Raw genomic sequence first — 21,226 nt, forward strand, 5'->3', positions numbered from 1 at the left:
GAAGTCAGGATACACTGTAATTACCTCTGTTGCTTATGTATTAACATAATGAGCTTTTACAATGCAAAGTATTTTCCTAAGTGGAACATGCTTTTTTTAAAAGTTGTAGAAATGGCCACACAAGCAAATCAACGGGAGGCAGAAATGTTGGCACACGTCACAAACTCTGAACACGTACTCAGTCCTTTCTGCTGTATAGTTTTCAGAAATCTTAAGTCTTATGTGGCAAACACATAAAAGATGGTTTCAATTATACTGACTCTCCTGTTGGAGTTTGTGCACCAGGTGTCCAGACCACAAAACAGAAAATACGATCTTTTGCCTTCCTTGCTTAAATACAGTCCTGAGATCAGCCTGCCTTTCAAGTGCTTGATTACTGTTTCATTACAGAGTAACTGGGCAGCAGCAACAACAGAACAATAAAGAACTCATTCAGGACCTCATAATTGATCCCTCCCCATGAAAGGATGTGGTATAGCTCATGACCTCATGTAACCAGGCTTATTGTGGGTTAGTCATTATATATTTCATGTATACCACCTGAGTATGTCTAAGGAGAATGTTTCTGTTGATAATTAAAAGCTATATAGGAATTATGCATGTAGGCATTGACTTCCTTTTGAAGATAACTGTGGCACGATAGCTTGTTAAAGCCGAAGGGACAAATGAGCACTAAGATTCCATCTATGATATGCCCTGACACTGTCCATGGACTTGTGTCATACCCTCAGATCCTTCATTTTAACCAACAGTGAACAAAACTAACCATTTCTACCCAGATGGGCTCTTGAGAGAATTAAATGGGGTGTCTTATATGAGTAGTCATATTAGAATATGTTTATTTATTCAATCTGGTTTTAAAAAATACGAAACTTGGGCTGGAGAGATGGCGTAGCGGTTAAGCGCTTGCCTGTGAAGCCTAAGGACCCCGGTTCGAGGCTCGGTTCCCCAGGTCCCACGTTAGCCAGATGCACAAGGGGGCGCACGCATCTGGAGTTCGTTTGCAGAGGCTGGAAGCCCTGGCGCGCCCATTCTCTCTCTCTCCCTCTATCTGTCTTTCTCTCTGTGTCTGTCGCTCTCAAATAAATAAATAAATAAAATTAAAAAAAAAATACGAAACTTATGAGGTCAGGATGTTTTCTCATTCATTTCCAAAGAGAATGTGAAACCAATTGGATGGCATTTTTGAGACAAGTATATTTGTAAGTATTCTTTGATTTTGTTTTTGTTGAGACAAGGTCTCCTATAGTTTCTGGCCCCAAACTTTCTATGTACCTAAGACTGACCTTGAAAGTCCTACTTCTGCTTCCCATGTGCTGTAATTGTAGCCATGCACCACACCTCTCTGCTTGTAAGTATGTTTGAAGGAGGAGAGTGCAAATTTATCCCTAGTTCCACAATAATTGTGTCCTCCTTTCTGATCTCTTCTGGGTTATCTAGCCTTGTTAACATTTTTGAAAGCAGGTGAATATTTAAAATTTTTTTTTTTTGTTTATTTTTATTTACTTATTTGAGAGTGAGCGAGAGAGAGAGAGAGAAGGCATGCCAGGGCTTCCAGCCAATGCAAACGAACTCCAGACACATGCGCCTCCTTGTGCATCTAGCTAACGTGGGACCTGGGGAATCGAGCCTCGAACCAGGGACCTTAGGCTTCACAGGCCAGCGCTTAACCTAAGCCATCTCTCCAGCCCAAAAACAGGTGAATATTTTGAGTATATATTTAGTTATTTAATTTTGGATTTCTTTTTCTTTCTTTTTTTTGTGATAGGGTCTCACTGAAACACAGGCTGACCTGGCACTCACTCTGTATTCCCAGGTTGGCCTTGAACTCACAGTGGTCCCCTTACTTCTGCCTCCTGAGTTCTGGGATTAAAGGCAATCTCCACTATGCCTGGCATTTTTAATATTTTATCATATGTCTAAAAGTATTTCTCAATTATTTTTTCTCAAGCTCTTTTTGCAGATGCATAGGCTTTCTTCTCTTTCATCTTCATATTTTGTGTTCAGTATTTTTAAATTTTTTATTTATTATTTATTTACAAGGAGAGAGAGGGAAGTGAAACAGAGATTGGGCTTACCAGGACCTCCAACCACAGCTGAAGAACTCCAGATGCATGTGCCACTTTGTGCATTTGGCTTTACGAGGTCACTAGACTTTGCAGGCAAGTGCATTAACCACTGAGCAATCTCTCCCATCTACATTTAGTATTTTTGCCTTGAGTTTATTAATTATAGGTCACTAACTAGACACTAGATATATGCAGTAGTAACAGGCTGCATTGCTTACTTGCCTTCTTGATGCTAGGACAAAAGATGGGGTCAAAATCAGTTTAAGGAGGATAGAGCTATTTCAGCTTACAGTTTCAGGTTGCAGTCCATCATGGTGAGGAAGCCGAGGCAGCAGGATGTTGAAGTAGAGATGGACCCATCCAGTCCACTGTGGGGAAGCAGAGAGTGAAGCATGCTGCTGCTTCGCCAGCTGGCTCCTTTTTACAGTCTGTAGGACCCAAACACATGGAATAGTCAAGGTTAGTCTTCTCACCTCAATTAACGTAATCAAGATAATCCATCACAGGCATGCAAAGAGGTTAACCTAATCTAGATAATCCCTACTGGCTGATCCTTGGTTTTGTCAAACTGACAATCAATGTAAGCCATCACACAGGCTCTATATAATTCAGTCTTTAATCAGCAACTCACAGGTTGTTTCTGCAAATGAACAACTGCTTAGGTAGGTGATTAGCAGAGCTCACATATTTAAATTACTAAGGCTTTCTTTCAAAAGAATTGTGACCTTGCATATTTTCAAGCTGTGAGTACCCTTATTTTCCCATCCTAACCTTCTAATGCTCTCTTAGGTTCCTGTAGGAAATGGAACCTTAAGGCGGGGATTGGAAAAATTAACAGCCAAATAGCAGCACAATTTTACCATTAAAAGTCTAAACCATAGCATCTTTTCCCATTTAATTTCCTGCTGGAGGTTAAAACAGTGTGAACCTAACATTAGTATGTATTTTTCCATCATTCCACATTGATCTGGCACATACCATGATAAGTACACATTAGATAAACTGATCCTAAAACCCATAGGAGACCCATATCCTGTTAGTATCCACAGTCTGGTGATAAACACAAAACCAGAAAGTGATATATGAACATATAGCAAGCATACTGGCAATGACTATTAGGAATGAAGTATAATTAGAAATATTAGTGTAGTTCAGTTTGTGTTTACTGTATTAATATTAAACTTTAATTTGCAAATAAATTATTTCACTTTAAAAATATTAGTGATTAATAATAAATTAAGATTAATTTAATAATACTTCAAAATATATTTAGATATATATATAAATATATATCTATATCTGTCTATATCTGTATCTAGTGTCATTTAATAAATTATTATCCTAACTCAAAGACCTGTTATCTATTAAGCATGTTTTTAAGACTTGTAGAAACTGAAGTTATACTGGTGCACCGAGATAATTCAAATGAAATTATGTATATCAGAAAATTGCTAAAGCTAAAATTTTCATTATAGTCTAAAATCATTTAATAAATAGTTGTTTGTTATTTGTGTTTTAATGGTACATTACTGTCTTTATTCCAGTTTAGTTTGGGACTGTGCGGCTGACAATGTTTAATGTCTTGTTGCAAGTCAGTTTTGGAACTCTATCCAGTGTCATTATACCTTCCAGAAGGAGAAAAAAATTAACAGAAACTTCCTTTTCAGCAATTCTTTTGAGCTTGATTTTTTTTAATGATATTGGAGAAATTACCATTTCTGATATCTTCTTACTACATTTAGACCTTAGAAAATATAACTGAACTAATAGTGTCAAATAAGTTATAGTTACATACACTCAATACATTCAGGTCCATTTCATTCTTTTACACAGGAGTATGATAAGTCAAAATATGCGCATGTCATAATATGTTTAATCATTCCTCCTTGTTGGATGTATATGTGTGCCTTCTGTTACATTATTTCCTATAATGAAGACTCATCTGCATGCCTTCTTTCGTATATGTGTAATTACTAGTTAAGTTAAAAGTTCAAATTGTTGGGCTGGAGAGATGGCTTAGCGGTTAAGCACTTGCCTGTGAAGCCTAAGGACCCCGGTTCGAGGCTCGGTTCCCCAGGTCCCATGTTAGCCAGATGCACAAGGGGGCGCACGCGTCTGGAGTTCGTTTGCAGAGGCTGGAAGCCCTGGCGCGCCCATTCTCTCTCTCCCTCTATCTGTCTTTCTCTCTATGTCTGTCGCTCTCAAATAAATAAATAAATAATGAACAAAAAAAAAATTAAAAAAAAAAGTTCAAATTGTTTATACTTTTCATCACTATCTCTAGGTGCCACTATTAAAAGAACATGCATAGTTTAGAATAATTTCTTTCTAAAATCACATGTATTTTTAAAACCATCTATGTAAATGAAAATATGACCCATATGTGTATGATACATACCAAATAGTTACTTCAGGAGAAAGAAGTAAAATTAGCAAATAACTATATGGTACATATATTTTTTTAAATATTTTACTTTATTTATTTATTTGAGAGTGACAGACAGAGAGAAAAAGAGGGAGAGTGAGAGAGAGAGAGAATGGGCATGACAGGGCCTCCAGCCACTGCAAATGAACTCCAGATGCGTGTGCCCCCTTGTGCATCTGGCTAACGTGGGTCCTGGGGAGCCAAGCCTCGAACCAGGGTCTTTAGGCTTCACAGGCAAGCGCTTAACCGCTAAGCTATCTCTCCAGCCTGGTAAATATTTTTTAAATAATTTTTTTGTTCATTTGTTTGGGAGTGACAGAGAGAGAATGGGTGTACCAGGGCTTCCAGCCATTGCAAACGAACTCCATATGTGTGTGCCCCCTTATGCATCTGGCTAATGTGGGTCATGGAGAATCGAGCCTTGAACTGGGGTCCTTAGGCTTCACAGGCAAGCGCTTAACCACTAAGCCATCTCTTCAGCCCGATATGGTAAATCTTTGATCAGACATGTATACGTTATTTTATTTTTTTCAATGAGGTTTTTATTGTACACTGCTATGTGTGTATTAATTAAATTCACACTCAAAGGTAATTTTTAAAATATTTTTATTTACTTATTTAATTGAGAAAGAGAAAGACAGAGAGAGAGAGAGGGAGAATGGACACTCCAGCGCCTTTAGCCACTGCAAAGTCCAGACTGATACACCACCTTGTGAATCTCCATATGGCTTACATGGGTACTGGGGGGTTGAACCTGTGTCCTTAGGCTTTATAAAGAAGCTCCTTAACCACTAAGCCACCTCTCCAGCCTGCAAAAGGTAAATTTTAATGGAAATATCAGAAAAAAATGTGCTGAAGTCACCAATTATAACTTTCATAGTTGGAGTACCACAGCATTCTGAATTAGAAAAGTGTGGGCATGTCATATGTTCTAGGACTTCTCACATGTACTCTGTTGCAGTTGGCTTGTTGTTGCTGGCATGAACACCTGGCTAGAAGTGGCTTATTGGAGGTAGAGGTTTATTCCAGGCTTACTGATCCTAGGGCAAGCTCCATCATGGTGGAGGATTCCACAGCAGAGAAAGAGAAGCCCCCACAAGCCTCCATGAACAGCTAGAGCTCACACTGACTGGGAACACTCTTAGGGCTCGAGATCCAGTCTCTTCCATTAGGCTGCTGGAGACTTAAGAAAGAAGTGTAGTTTTAATAAAAAAAACAAAAACAAAAACAACAACAACAAAAAAACCTCAGGCTATAGAGGATTTACATATGCATTCAAATTGTCACATACTCTCATGAGAATTTAGTTTTATAGGTAGAAATAGTTAAAAAGAATAAAGCAATCTATGTTTCCACATCAAATTATTTCCATCTGTTCCACTGGATATGTATGGTTCTAACTCAACTGCATGAATAATATTAAATGTTTTTTAAATCACTAATTACTGATGTCCTTAAGCAGTTCCCATGCTCTGCTTATGTTTGGTTAAGGGATAAGAGGGAAGAGAGATAATGCCTGTTGGAGCTGTAACCAGAATAGTACCATTTGATTTCTAAATGGAATATGAAATTTATTTTGGTTGCTTTCCTTCTCCCTAAACTCTGAAGTTCAGAGTTTAACTTGGAATTGTTTAGTCAAGTTTAGGTCTAGCCAAAATCTACAAAATGACTATGTCTGTCAATAGTTGACCTGATATATTTGTCCCATGTTGACATTTTGTTCTTTTCATACTAGACTGAACATATAATATAGCTATGTCATTGCCAGTGGGCTCTAATTTAAATTGAGATTTGAAAATCCTAGAGAATTTCTGCAATTATTTAGACATGTTAGTGTTGGTAGAGTTTTAGGATAGATTATCTTTTATTAATGAATTGTTTCCCTGATTCATTCTGGAATATCCTCAGTACTTAATTGAATTATAGCCATAGTAGTGGCCTACCAAGTCTGGCAGCATGAAGTTAGAGGCATGAAGTCAGTGAGTGGTGTAAAGTTTTAACGTTATTGTGTGAGAAATGTTTGTAATAGGATTTAAGTGACCAAGCACCCATTCACCCAGTGTCATCAAGACAAGGATTTTTCCTGTGGGGAACACCGATAGAATGTCTCTGAAAGGGGTTGGAATATTTTTGGGCAGGGCTGGGGACATATTGCATGGAGCAGTTGGAAGAAGGGATGGTAGGAAGCAATATGGCTGTACAGGCTCAGTTGGAACTTGTAAGTGAGGTATGATGGGAAATGCATGCAGGTAAGGGGATTAAGCAGGATTCTGATTTTGGAAAGCATTAAGAGCCATGCTTGCAGTCATGGACTTTATCTTTAGTCATGGTATCTTATGTCTGTACAGTGTTTTATCAACTGGGCCATCTACCCAGAATGTGTATGTGTGGGTTGTACGTGTATGAGGATTTTATTTGTTTGCAGATCCATGCGCATTGGTATGCATGTGTTTGGAGGCTAGAGTTTGACAGTAGGTATCTTCCTTGGTAGCTTTGCACCTTATTGATGAAGATGATGCCTTTCCCTTGAACCAGAGATTGTAGATTGTATTAGTCTAGCAAACCATCTTTTCCTAGGGTCGCCTATCTCAGCATACTGACTTCAGTGTGGGGAAGTACAGGAGAACTGCCACACCCACCTGACATTTATGTAAATATTGGGTATCCAAACTCTCTCACACTTGCATGATAGGTGATTTACTGAAGGAGCCATCTACTCAGCCTTTCCATGTTTTTTTTTTAAATTTAAATTTATTTATTTTTCAGCAGAAGGATGCAGAGGGAGAGTATGGCTATACCATGACCTGTAGCCAGTGAAAACAAACTCCAGATGTATGCACCACTTTGTGCATTTGGCTTTATATGGATAGTGGGGAATCAACCCAGTGTTGTTACGCTTTGCAGGCCATGCCTTAACCTCTGAGCCATTTCTCCAGGTGTGGTTTATTCTTTACATGTCTTAACGTTTTTTGTCTGCACACTTCTACTGCTGAGTTGCATTTGGAAGTAATGGTGTGTTGTGTATGTGCCTGGAACCCAGCAGTGGCCTCAAACTGTCCTCCTGCTTCTGTAGAGCCATGCTACCCACTCTCTTCTCTGCTTATGAACTAGAATAATGCACTGAGAGGTAAATCAGATAATGTCTCTCCCTGAGTTGAACTCCTCAGTGATAATGCTGCCCACATTTAGAATCTGTATCCTCATCTTAATTACCTCAACTTAGAAACTCCTTCACAGACATGCCCAGAGGTTTGTGTCCAAGGTGCTTCTGTGGCAATAAAAATTAATAATCACAGGTTTACCCCTTGTCAACTTGACACTCAAACAAGTCACTCTGGTTGTCTTGACTTTACATCCCTAGCCTGCAAAGTTTCATTTTCATCTCATCATATGTAAGGCATGAAATGCATCCCATAGTCTTTCACAGTCAAAAGCATCCCCTGAGCCACCAGACAATCTCTTAACAGTGAGTCCTTACAAAATTAAAAACAAACAAGCAACAACAACAACAAAAAGCAAGTAATATGCTTTAAACATGTAATGACAAAGTATACATATTTCCCACTACCAAGCGGGGGGAGGTGGGGGAGAAATATGAAGGAAGGAAATATAAAACCAAAACTGAGCCGAGAAAATACCAAATCATGTAGCTCCCTGCCTAGTATTTGGTGTTTCTGTTGTAATCACTAGGTCTCAAAGGAGTTGAGTACCCCACCCTCCAGCTCTGCTACTAAGAACACATATGGCCCATCGCTTGAGCCAGCTCCACTCCATCCCAGCATCTTTCTTCACCAGACATCCCACGGTTCTGGTATCTCCAACACCCTGGCATCTTCATCTTCATAACTTCAATGCGATGGTCTCTCAGCATTCTTGCAGGTACTCCAACCTTGGTATATACTGACACAGTTCCTTTTGCCTTTGTGTGCTGACCTTGGGGAAGCCCTTTCCTAAATGTTTTTTTGTTTTTTGTTTTTTTAAGCAGGGTACCCCTTTGTCAGCATTCTGCTTAGACTCTTTTCAAGTGAAATTGTATTTTGACAAGATGGAGCCTTTGATGAGTGAAATCTTTCCCTTGAGACAACTTTGCTTTTGTCCCAGTTTAATACAAGATATTTCTACGTGTCGGTGCAGGTAGCTTTAAACATTATAGGTGCTTTCTAAACCTCCTCAGCTGTTCTTTGAGCTCATTTCTTTCCTGCTGAAAGGCACAGGATTTCATACCTTTCTGCTCTACTCCCTGTCTCTTTCACAGTGGATGAGGAGCAGGGCAATGAGCAGTAACTAGTACTGTGTGGATGCTATCTTGTCTTGAAATTTTCTCTGCCAAACAAAGTAATCTATTAGTTTGAATTCAACTTCACTCAAGTCTTCAGGCCAGGGGAAGAATGTAGCCAAATTCTTTGCCAATCTATGTAAATGGCCTCTGGCTTAGTTCCTGATAGAATTCTTCCTCATCTCAGAAACCCAATGAGCCTGACCTCCACTGCAAGCATTTTATTCATCATTCTGGTCCTCCAAATTCCCACCAGAATGACACACTAAGCTCTGGTTACAAAATCCCAGGGCTTGTCTAGCTCAAAGTTCTAAACTCTTTCCCATCCTTTTCATAAATCAGGTCCAAAGGACTAAGAACCACATTGTTAGGTTTATCGAAGCAATGGCCCCACTTCCTGACACCAATATTATCTATCACTTTCTATTATTTACTTTTCTTATTGCTATGTCAAAATCCTTGTTGAGAGCAGCTTAAGGCAGGAAGTGTCTATTTTAGATAACAGATTGAGAGTGTGGTCCATCATGGCAGGGAAGTCATGGCAAAGGGATTACAATGCAGTGGGACACATTGTATCTGAAATCAGGAAGTAGAGAAAGATGAATCCTAGTTAGCTTTTTCCTGTGTATTCAGTTCAAGGCGCTAGCCCATGGGTAGTAATGCCAATATTTAGGGTGAGTCTTCCTACTTCAATCTTTCACAGGTGTCTCCAGAACTTCTGGAGGTTTGTTCAATAGGCCATTCTAGGTCCTTTCAAGCTCACCAGCAGTATTAACTATCACAATATATGTTGGACCAAACATCCTCTAAGGAAATATATAAAGGTAGGCAAAAAACAATGGACTCAGACATTGTTGGCACAAGTGATTATGATTTATTCATATTATAATTTTAAAAGGAGAATATTATTATTTCATGGGGTTCCCAATTAGAGCAGTAGACATATTTAATGTTGTGACATTTCTAAGAAGTATCACATTAAGTGAATTATAAATATACTATGTCTAATAAAATATAACATTTATCATACATGCTTTCATTTTAATGATATATGACTAATGATATATGACATAAGCTGTTCTTTGTCATCTGTGCATGTGGCTAGAGGCTCAAATTTCTTCCTTCAGCTATGCAAGGTAAAGGACATCTGGTTAATTAAGAAGCACTATCTATGATCAACTATATAACTGTGAGCATGGTACTTGTTGTCTGACACCTTCTCAGGATATGATGTGATGCTCTTTGGTAAAATAGTTCATCATTCAGCATATTGAATGCAATACTAAGAGAGTTTTTAGGGAATCTGGAGGTTGACTGATACAACATTGAATCAAGACCATAGTCATAATAACATAGTGAACTGTCTATCACAAGGAAACTTAAAGAATGATTACTTTAAACTAGGGAAACATTCTATATATCATTCTTCATATTGTTATACTTTTAGTAAGAACTGTAGCTTTAGGCAGAAATTGACAACTATGAAATGTTTTACTATTTTAAGCTTTTAAAAAATTATTTATTTACTTGGGACAGAGAGAGGAAAAGAGAGAGGGAAACAGAGAGAGTGAGGATGGGCACTCCAGGGCCTCCAGCCACTGCAAACAAACTCTAGACACACGTGCCACCTTGTGCATCTGGTTTACGTGGGACTTGGGTCCTTAGGCTTTGCAGGCAAGCACCTTAACTTCTAAGCCATCTCTCCAGCCCATCTTAAGCTAATTTTTATGTTCCAACCAATATTTTTATAATGAATAAAATATCCCAATTGCCTTATGTGAAAGTCATTCTAAAATAATTACTATTTCCAAAGTTACTGTGACAATATAGCTAAACAGTAATGTAGTTATATCTTACTTTGCAAAGGCATGAAAATGGAGTGAGAAAGGTGCTTTAGATAAGAGAAACTTTATCATTATTTATTTTTCAACTGTACAATTCAATTTTGCAAATGTCTAGCACAACTAGAAAGTTGAGCTAGGTGCCAATATTAAATTGGTTAAAACATAAGTCTTGGGCTGGAGACATAGCTCAGTAGTTAAAAACCCTTGTTTGCAAAGCCTGACAGCCTGAGTTCCATCCCCTAGTACCTACACAAAACCAGATGTACACAGTGGCACATGCATCTGGAGTTTTCAGCAGCAGAGGGCCATAGTATGCCTGTTCTTTCTTTCTTTCTCATTTTCTCTCTCAAAAAAATAAAATAAAAAAGTATTTTAAAAATATATTCAAAAATGAATTAGGGGCTGGAGAGATGGCTTAGCGGTTAAGCGCTTGCCTGTGAAGCCTAAGGACCCCGGTTCGAGGCTCGGTTCCCCAGGTCCCACGTTAGCCAGATGTACAAGGGGGCGCACGCGTCTGGAGTTCGTTTGCAGAGGCTGGAAGCCCTGGGGCGCCCATTCTCTCTCTCTCCCTCTACCTGTCTTTCTCTCTGTGTCTGTCTCTCTCAAATAAATAAATAAAAAAAAATGAATTAGGTTTCTTCAGGCTTTTATTTCACTATTCCATGTGCAATCAATTAAACTCATTTGCATTCTTTGAACTTTCACCCCTACTGCCTGGGTTTTTTTAAAAATATTTTTATTTATTTATTTGCAATAAAAAAGAGATAGAGAGAAAGAGAAAGAAAGAGAATGGGCACACCAGGGCCTTCAGTTACTGCAAAGAACTCTGGATGCATGCACCACTTTGTACACCTGTTTTTACAAAGGTACTGGGGAATTGAACCTGGGTCAGTATGCTTTTCAGGAAAGCACCTTGACCATGTTTATAAGCTTCTTCATAAGTCTGGAAGTTGATACAGATTCAGATCAGGAAGAAAATAAAAGATTCCTTTAAAAATATTAAATGGGGGCTGGAGAGATGGCTTAGCGGATAAGCGCTTGCCTGTGAAGCCTAAGGACCTGGGTTCGAGGCTCGGTTCCCCAGGTCCCACGTTAGGCAGATGCACAAGGGGGCGCACGCGTCTGGAGTTCATTTGCAGTGGTTGGAAGCCCTGGCGCGCCCATTCTCTCTCTCTCCCTCAATCTGTCTTTCTCTCTGTGTCTGTCACTCTCAAATAAATAAATAATAATAAAACTGAATTATTCATTAAAAAAAATATTAAATGAAAAGCTGAGGGTTGTGGCACATGCCTTTAGTCCCAGCACTCAGGCCCTACCTCAAAAACCCTATATATATATATATATATATATATATATATATATATATATATATATATATATATATTAGATGGATGGCTGGAGAGATGGCTTAGTGGTTAAGTGCTTGCCTGTGAAGCCTATGGACCTTGATTCAAGGCTCGATTCCCCAGGACCCATGTAAGCCAGATGCACAAGGTGGCACATGCATCTAGAGTTTGTTTGCAGTGGTTGAAGTCCCTAGCATGTCCATTCTATATCTATCTATCTGCCTCTTTCTCTCTCTGTTACTCTCAAATAAAATAAATAAAAATAAACAAAAAAGTAAAAAATATTAAATGGAGAAAATATTTGTTTCCTTCAATTTCAAAAGTTTTCCTGAACAAAATATCCAACAATAGATCAAACATTCAGATATTTAGCTAATTACTCCATGAGCCAAAAGAATCTCCAGATTTCAAAAACAAAACAAAACAAAAACAACAACAAAAACAGCCATTGGAAAGGAGGCTTGGCTCACAGGGCAGCTTTATTGTGAAATCCTGGTATCTTATATAAATTTTATTCTGTACTAATCATGTAGATATAAAAGTATATTTAATATTTTAGTGAGACAATATCATTAGAGTTATGTATACTTCATAAAATCAAGTTATTTATCTTATTCATTTTTGGATTCCCAGTGCCTAATCCAATTCCTGGTATACAGCAGAGCCTAAATAAAAGTGTTTCAAAATGATTCATGGAAAGACAATGGGTTGAAGCCTTGAGCGTTAGCATCTAATGATAGCACTATTTCTTAGCTAAAATCTTAGATAAGCAACTTATCTTTTCTTGAGTTTCAATTCTTTTTTTCTTAAATCAGGGATGTTTTTATTGATGATGAGAATTGTTTTGGTTTTATAAAAGTACGCAATTAAACTGTTTAATCTGAAACAATGTCATAATCCTTGCCTTAAAGTACATATTTCACAGGTGATATAATTGCTAATCTGATAAATTAAGTCAACCAGTAAATGGAATTAAAATATTTTACAATATTAATTCAATCCTTTCACAGTAAAATGTTATGAAAGTTTTCAAAGTACTATAAAAAAGTACAAGAACTTGGTGGTGCACTCTTCTGATTTGATTTAAGGAAAGTATTGAGTCAGAATACAGAGTGAATTATTTCTTTTAGCTGCCCAGTGTAGTTCCCAAAGGTCAGAGTTGAGGCTGAGGCCAGCCAAGTGGTGGGTGTGTAAATGTGATGTATCATTTGCCATGGGTAGACATTTATCTTAAGTTCAAACATGTGCAGGAAGTATAGAATAAGTATAAGTCAAAGATCCTAGGGATTTTATATATTATTTTATATATTATAAAATTATTATACAAAACATTATTGATGTCCCCTCAATCACTCTCATATTTCAGATCTTCAGGAATTTTACGGGGATAATTGTTCCAAGGAAATTGCAAGTACTCTATCCACATGGTGAGTAGAATTACTTACAACATAAACATTTTTTTTTGTCAGTAATTTGTTTATCTGTAGTCACACATTTCTGACTAGAAACAAGAAACTTTAATTATGCGTCTTTTTGTTTTAATTTCTTTTATAAGATAAGTTAGAATCACAGGCTCATGGATGTTACTCTGTTGGAAGAGTTTATGCCTAACATGTATGAAAAGTCCTGAGTTCAATGTCCAACACAGCATAAACCAGGTGTGGTGGTGCATGCCTATAATCTTAGCACATGGAACGTGAGGGCAAGACGATCAAAAGTTCAAAGTCTTGATTGGTTACATAGCAATTTAAAGGACAGCCTGGGCTACATTAGATCTTTTCTCTTCACAAAGAATGGAAAGAAAGAGTAAAATTAGAATCACTAAAGAATTTCTTAGTTTACTTTTAAATCATTATCTTTAAACATAAAGAAGTTAAAGTACTTATTTTGTAAACTGTATATTGAAAGGATTGTGTATGTAAAGGCATATGTGAACTTCTGTCAGGCAATTATGTGCTAATTATTTTGTCATGGCAATGTTTTTCAACGCATACTCAGTGGACTTCACTGAAACATGCATATATTTTAAAACATCAAGTTCCAAGCCCTCATACATTTTATACCTTGGTAAATGGAAATAGTTGGATGATTATCTTTATTAACCAATTATTTCCTCAAGTTTTAACATAGATGAAATTCTTGGCAGGATGGGGGACTATCACCCTGGAAAGTGCTGCTTCATTCTGTGACAGTCACATATGGATACTGTTACATGCAAGGAACTTTCTGGTACTTTTCTCTCTGAGCTCTTTATCTATGCAAGGGCTTCCAAACTGCATTCAGTGCATTTTCATTGTATATGTTGTGATATTCCCAATGGATAGATATATTAAATGCCTCTAAATATAAATCAAAAAAGAGTCATGTTCTCTGTGGCTAACGTCACCAGTAAACTCTGGATAGGAAGGGGCAGGTTTCAGCACAGCCATACAATCCACTCTCAGAATTCATTCAATGGAAATGATGACAGTGATGCAAGATGGTGAGCTCCTTTCTCTTCCTCCCACTGATTCTAGTCACTGTTCTCTGCCACCTTGACCGAAACTTTAGCTCCTCCTGGGCTGTTCTCTAGTTGGTGAAGAATATTAAGTATTAAATAAGTTGTTAGAGGTAAGATGCTTAGAAAATATTGCAAATTATTTATAATTTAATTGAGAATTTTTTTGTAAAGACATAATATATAAATTTATGCAGTTCTATATTGTGAAAATTTACTGTGCTCTTTGTTTCTTGCGGATGGTCCTTTTGTGATGCCAGGTAGGAAGCCATCTTATTTGTGAAAAATAGCAAGTGTAGATGTTTTTGTCTTTTCCTTTTCACTGTCACATACTTTACATCTTTAGGATAGTATTTTATGCTTTGGTGGTAGTTTGCACTTGAATATTAAGTGACTGTGAATAGTAGCATTTTGTTTTCCCTGATATTGTTGAGGATGAATCTCATGAATGTCATTTGTGTTATGTTGACTGTGTAGTTTTTATACTTTTCTTGTTAGGACATTTTTCCATTCTAAATTAGATGAATAGAAAATTCCATTGATGTTCTATATTGAACCATATATTTTTCAATCTGAAAATCTAGTTTGTCTTTTCACTTGATCAGTTGATTGGCTATCATCATGTTACTCTTGCAAAGCTGGAAGAGAATTCTTGTATTATATACTTTAGTTCAAATGTATTTTCTTGGGACTTTTAATGAGTATTCCAAAGTGAGGATGGTGTATAGTATATTTGGTTGCTATCATTAATTCTGATGCTATTATGGAGGTGCTATTCACACTGGAAACTCTTCGTGGAATATGTTTTGGACAAAAAGACTCAGTTACACGATAATCAGGATACAGCATCTACTTTAAGTGGTATGTAGAATTTTGAAATAGTGTTTCATCAAATATTATTTGCCTCATTGTGTGTTGGGTTGTGTTTGACTATGAGGCTTTCCTTAGTGTTTCGGAATATATGGTATATAATATGTAATCTTTGTCATATGTGCTATTGATGATAGCTCTGTTTTAGCATAGAGTATCATATTATCCAATTTCTTTATGTTTATATTATACATAATAGGCAGGAACTTCAGTGGTCTGTACAAATGCTTGTGATGCCCAGTGATGAGTTTGGATTCCTACACTAGGATGAAAGCTGTTGAATATAAGCTCGTGAATTAGATGAGGGAGGCTCATGTAGAAAGATGGGCAGCTTGGGAATGTGGATGGTAATCTACAATGAGGTGAGACTAAGGCCACAGATTAGCATTTTCACTGTTAGGATATAACCTTACTAATATCATGCTTTATGAGGCACACTTCCTGTGATGCCATGTTCTCATTTTCTTATCTGCAAGATATCTTCCCCATGAGAATTCTTCTCGATTATTTTGACATACTCATTTCTCAAATGTGAAGTATAATTATTTTCTGTTCAGAATAGTTATTACTTTTGACTTTGACTCTTACTTTTAAATATTTTTTATTTACTTATTTGAAGAGATAGAAATAGAGAGATAGGGAGAGGGAGGAAGTAGCAAATAGAGGGATAAAATGGGTACACCAGGCCTCTAGCCATTGCAAACTAACTCCAGATGCATGGGCCACCATGTGCATCTGGTTTACGTGGGTAGTGGGGAATTGAACCTGGGTCCTTAGGCTTCACAGGCAAGCACCTTAACATCTTAAGTGCTATGCCATTTCTCCAGCCTTGCCTCTTACTTTTAAAAACTGTTCTGTAGCTTATAAAATCCAAGGTAAATTTTGGTCAGAGTTTAAGATATAGTGTGCAATCAAGTATCCATCCTATGTTTTATCAACCAAGCCCTAAGCAACATGTTAAGAAGTGGAAATCATAGTCTCCATTACAAGATTAGAATTCCTGACCTGTTTGAAAAAGATACCAAATTCCTTTGTTATAGCCATCTGGATTGGTTATCTATTCTTGCCACTAGTATATCTTCAGTTTGTTGACATGAGGACACCTCAAATTTTGTAATTTTTATCTCTAAGATACCCCTCTTGACTAGCTCCCATCCTGTGAATGACTGAGTGATCATGTTATGATCCTAACAGGCTTTCAATATAAAATATTTATTGAATTAATATTTGTACCATATTCTTCATGTTGTTCTCTTCTTAACCAACCTTCATGATAATCTTACTGATTATGTGTGTATGTATGTATGTATATATATATATATATATATATATATATATATATATATATATATATATATATCTCCAAAATGTCTCTCTATGCTACCTTAGTATCAGAAATGAAAGTATGTTGATTATGTTTTTTTTTCTTCTTTTTATAATGAGAGAGAGGGAGACAGGGAGAGAGAGAGATGATAGGGAGAGAGAGAATGAGAATTGGCATATCAGGGCCAATAGCCACTGCAATTGAACTCCAGACACTTGCACCAAACTGTGCATATGCATGACTTTTATGATTGAGTCACCTTGTGTGTCTTGCTTCACTTGCAAGTGCCTTAAGCGCTAAGACATCTCTGCAGCCTTGATTATTTTCTATGTGGCCTCAATTATTCATATAATCATATATTCTTTGCCTATCACTGACACTGCCAGTTTAGGTCTTCTTAAACTTTATATACAATTTCATTCTTCAAACTTGAAGATCTTGCATTACATGAAGAAAAAGCCAAATTTCTGAATGTGTCATTCTATTATCTTCACAACTTGGTACTAAGTTTTATCTTCTCAATTTATTTGCCAGTCTTTCACAGTTTCATAGTTGACTACATTTTGAAAAAGATATAAAAGTGAATTAGAATTATCAGGAGCATATTAATCTCTTCATGTGTCAGATGAAGATAGGTTGTTAGGTTCAGTTACTTACAGAAGCCCTTGAAGGTGTATATTAGGCAAGTGACATAGAACTAGAACTCATATGTGGCTTAGATATAACCTAGCCTACACTGTTTTTAAAGGATTTTTTAAAGTTCTATATTTTATTTATGTTTATTTTAAATTTTTTTAATTTTTTTTTATTAACTAGTTTTGTATTCAGCAAATACAGTCAGTTTGGTACCATTATTAGGCTCATCCACGACCTACCCCCTCCCCTTGTCCCCTCCTTGTTGAGGTACATGGGTCATGCATTGTGGAGTTAGCCCACAGTTATGGGTAGGATAAATGTGTCTGCATATCATGACCCAACATGTGGCTCTGACATTCTTTCCGCCCCCTCTTCTGCAAAATTTCCCTGAGTCATGGTGGGTTCATTTCTGGTCTGCTTCAGTGATGAGGTGTTGGGGGCCTCTGGGTCTCTGGCTCTCTGATTTGGTAGGAGTTGATTTTTCTCTGTGTTGATCTCCTTCCCCCTTGTGCTGGTATCTTGTTCACCAGGAAAACAGCACCCTTTCTTGTTTTGCCAATTTTTCTTAGTTTCAGCAGGGGCTGAAGTTATGATGGGGTGGCTCTCTCCTTATGATCCACATCTATCTGAAAAAGAGAAGCAGATTCTCCAATGGAGAGTAAATTAGCACCAGAACAAATGAGATAACCTTTACTTTTTTCTATAGAGAATTTCATATGTATAGGCCCTCTTGTATCCCAGGGTTGATGGTAGCTTGATAATGGAGAGTGGGCTTATGTTTGGATATAGTTCTGACTTGTGTCCCAGCTCCAGCTATGGGTCCCTTACCACTGAGGGGATCAGTTACCCGAATCAAGAGCAGTTGGTTCCCCACCATGGCTGTGTGTCACTATATTTTATTTATTAATTTGAGAAAGAGATATACTGAAATAGGGAGAAAGAGAGACAGAGAGAGAGAAAGAGAAACAGAGAGAGGGAAGGGAGAGAGAATGGGCATTCCAGGGCCTAGCTCTGCAAATGAACTCCAGATGCATTCGCCCCCTTGTGCATCTGGCTTATGTAGGTCCTGGGGAGTTGAACCTGGGTCCTTTTGCTTTGTAGGCAAGCACCTTAACCACTAAGCAATCTTTCCAGCCCTACACCTTTTTTGTATGTTGAGAACTGATGTATCTGGTACGAGATGTTTAATATTCTGAAGCCTAATTCTGAATTTTGAGTAGAACTTTATGAAAATAGTGGACCATCATACAACATGGCTCTAAAAAGATTGTCCTTGTTTGATTCTGAAACAGTTGTATTCATACACCACTGAATGAATTACTTCCAATACTATAATTTATGATTTTTAATGAGATAAATACTAAAATATTTATGAGCATGTAATTTTCAGTGTTTTTGAAGCACCCTATTGGATTCTGTTTATATATCTCTAAGTGTATGGCTTAGTTGATTAGAAATACACATAAGATGTCATGAAACTTTTAAGAGAGGCATTTTCAGTGTGAAGAATTCAGCAGTTATATCACAAAACCTGGCTCAAGTGCAGTTTGAAATCATGTTCAATAAACAAAAGAAGCCTACATAATTTTTTCTTTATCTTTTTGGGCTGAATATTTAATCTTTACAATAATTCTTTTATGATTTGGCTACTTGGTCTTGATCATTTCTTTGCTATTATCAAGGTATCTTGACTCTGAAGAATGATAGGTAATATTCTATAAAGATTGTTAATGATAAAGTCTTCAAATGCTTAATATATTATTTTGCTCATTTTAATATCTAAGAGCACCAAATGAAATAAAGCCTGATTTCACTGATATATCAACCATTGTGGAAGCATATATTATTATCAATTGACTTCTCTACTATCAAGAGATTCTTTCTGGGTCTGACTTAATTTAACACAGTGATCTGTAGTTCTTCCATTTTCCTGTAAATGGCATAATTTCATTCTTATTAATACTGAGGTAAATGTCATCAAAATATATTATATGCATCCAAAATATGACAAAATGAAGCTCATTATTTCATATTATTAATATTTGCTGATCCAATATCTATAAAAGGGGCATTCTTTTCCCAATTTCATAGCAAGGTAAAAATAATAATGCCAACTGTGGCTCAATAGGAAGAGTATAAATATTATTTTTTTCATTGCTTTACAATCTGTATATTTGTCAAGATTTTGTAGTCTTATAAGGACTATACACATTAGGGATTCATATGGAGTTGTTGCTTTTGTGTTTTACTTTGGAAGAATATGGTAGGTTCATAGTGGAGGTCTATAAAGACTTTGTGTTCAAAAAGGGTCCCTAATGTAAAAATTTGGTAAGTGTGATATGAGAGCTATTTGCTTAACATGGTCCTTGTTTCAAATTTTGAAATGCTTACTATGAAGGAGAATTTTTGCATGTAGAAAAATAAAAAGAAATATTAACATATTGGTTTAAAAAAATCTTACTAATGCCTATGTTATGTGAAGTGCTAGTCCACACCAGTCCACTTTATATAATATAGGCATATTATCTGCTTTATTAATCACTGTTGTGAACTTGTATAGACTATCCCCATGAATTTGGAAATACACTCAACAGATACTCATTGTGATTTCAACATCTTTTAATCATTAGGATTTGAGTAAAGGCATAGAAATTCACATCCAAACCTTCATGAAAGCAAATAAGGATTTGTAAGCTCAGTATATCAAGCTTTATAAACCCATTTTTCATAATAATTCCATTTTAGTTCTATGAAAATATGTGCTTCGAAACAACAGATTGGTCTGTCAACGTTGTGTTTTTTCTCCCTAATGCTTGATGTTTAGAGCATATGGAGTCATATTTTCTTTAGTAAATAACATGATTTAATTGATTTCCTAAGAATTGTTGGGGGGTAGGGATAAATCATGGTAGGGTGCTTGCTGTGTTAGCAGGAGGACCTGAACTCAGATCCCCTGCACACATAAAGCCAGGTGGTGTTGAAAGGATTAGAGCCCTCTACTGAACTTCACTATAACCAGCCAAGAGTTTGAAACATGTACTAGCTAGCTTGTACTCAGGAAATTGACCAGATTATGACAACACAGTAGAACCAGCCATGATGAATGGCTTAGCTCCATTTCCTTTCTCTTTGAATGTGCCCAATTTCTTGGATCTATCTGTCCTTGTTCTTGCTCTTGAGGTCTGTAGGAGACATCTTCCTTCCAGTTGCTAGCTAGCAGTAGGCCTGAATTTCCTTGCTTTGCAGCAGCAAGAAATCTTATCTATCCAGTTTAGACTCCATGTCCCCAGCCCCCGCCACCCATTTACTTTTTTAGGCTAGCGTTTTCATCAGCACAGAGGGAGATGCAATGTTGTAAAAGATTTCAATTAACTATTTTCCTAGAAAAACAACTAATCTACAACCTTCTTTAACACCATTTTGAAGGTGATCCTCCCTACCTCTCTCCCTGCTAAGATAGCCTGTAATGGACGTTATTGCAAAGGCAAGGATCCATATTTATCAGGCACAAATGGGAGTTGAAGACCTGCATTTATTTGCACTCATTCTCGAGCAGGTTTAACCCTGTGAGGCATTACTAGGCCTCCTGGCTGAAATATCATCTTCTAGCAAATCTTTCAAATATAATTATATGTAGAAACAAATGATAAAATTGCTTTTATGTGTCCAGAATAAATATTTAGATGATACTTATGCTAAGGTTCAGGTTTCTAAGAATGTTTTATATTGCATTGGATTTTTTGCAATATCTGTTATTTCAAGAAATCTTCAAGTTTGAAAGTTAGTATTTGCAGATGTGATGTGGTTTACATTGTCCATGGACAAATAAAGATTCTAGTTACAATAAGCAATTTTTATTCCTGTTGAAGATTAAGGTAATTCTGAATCAATACTGGATTGTGTTTAAACTGTTCAAATATTAACTACAAAACTGATATT

The 21,226-nt window shown here is 36.8% G+C and overlaps 1 long non-coding RNA gene across 1 annotated transcript in view; it reads left to right on the forward strand.

Moving 5' to 3' along the window:
* The window catches only part of LOC123460855, a 514,919-nt gene that overhangs the window by 123,420 nt on the left and 370,273 nt on the right, over positions 1-21,226 (forward strand). Inside the window, exon 3 of the long non-coding RNA XR_006637250.1 lies at positions 13,327-13,387. This is a non-coding gene — a long non-coding RNA (uncharacterized LOC123460855). The remainder of the gene's footprint in view (positions 1-13,326; positions 13,388-21,226) is intronic.

The sequence above is a fragment of the Jaculus jaculus genome, chromosome 5, assembly GCF_020740685.1.
Source record: "Jaculus jaculus isolate mJacJac1 chromosome 5, mJacJac1.mat.Y.cur, whole genome shotgun sequence".
In the NCBI taxonomy this organism is placed as follows: Eukaryota; Metazoa; Chordata; class Mammalia; order Rodentia; family Dipodidae; genus Jaculus; species Jaculus jaculus.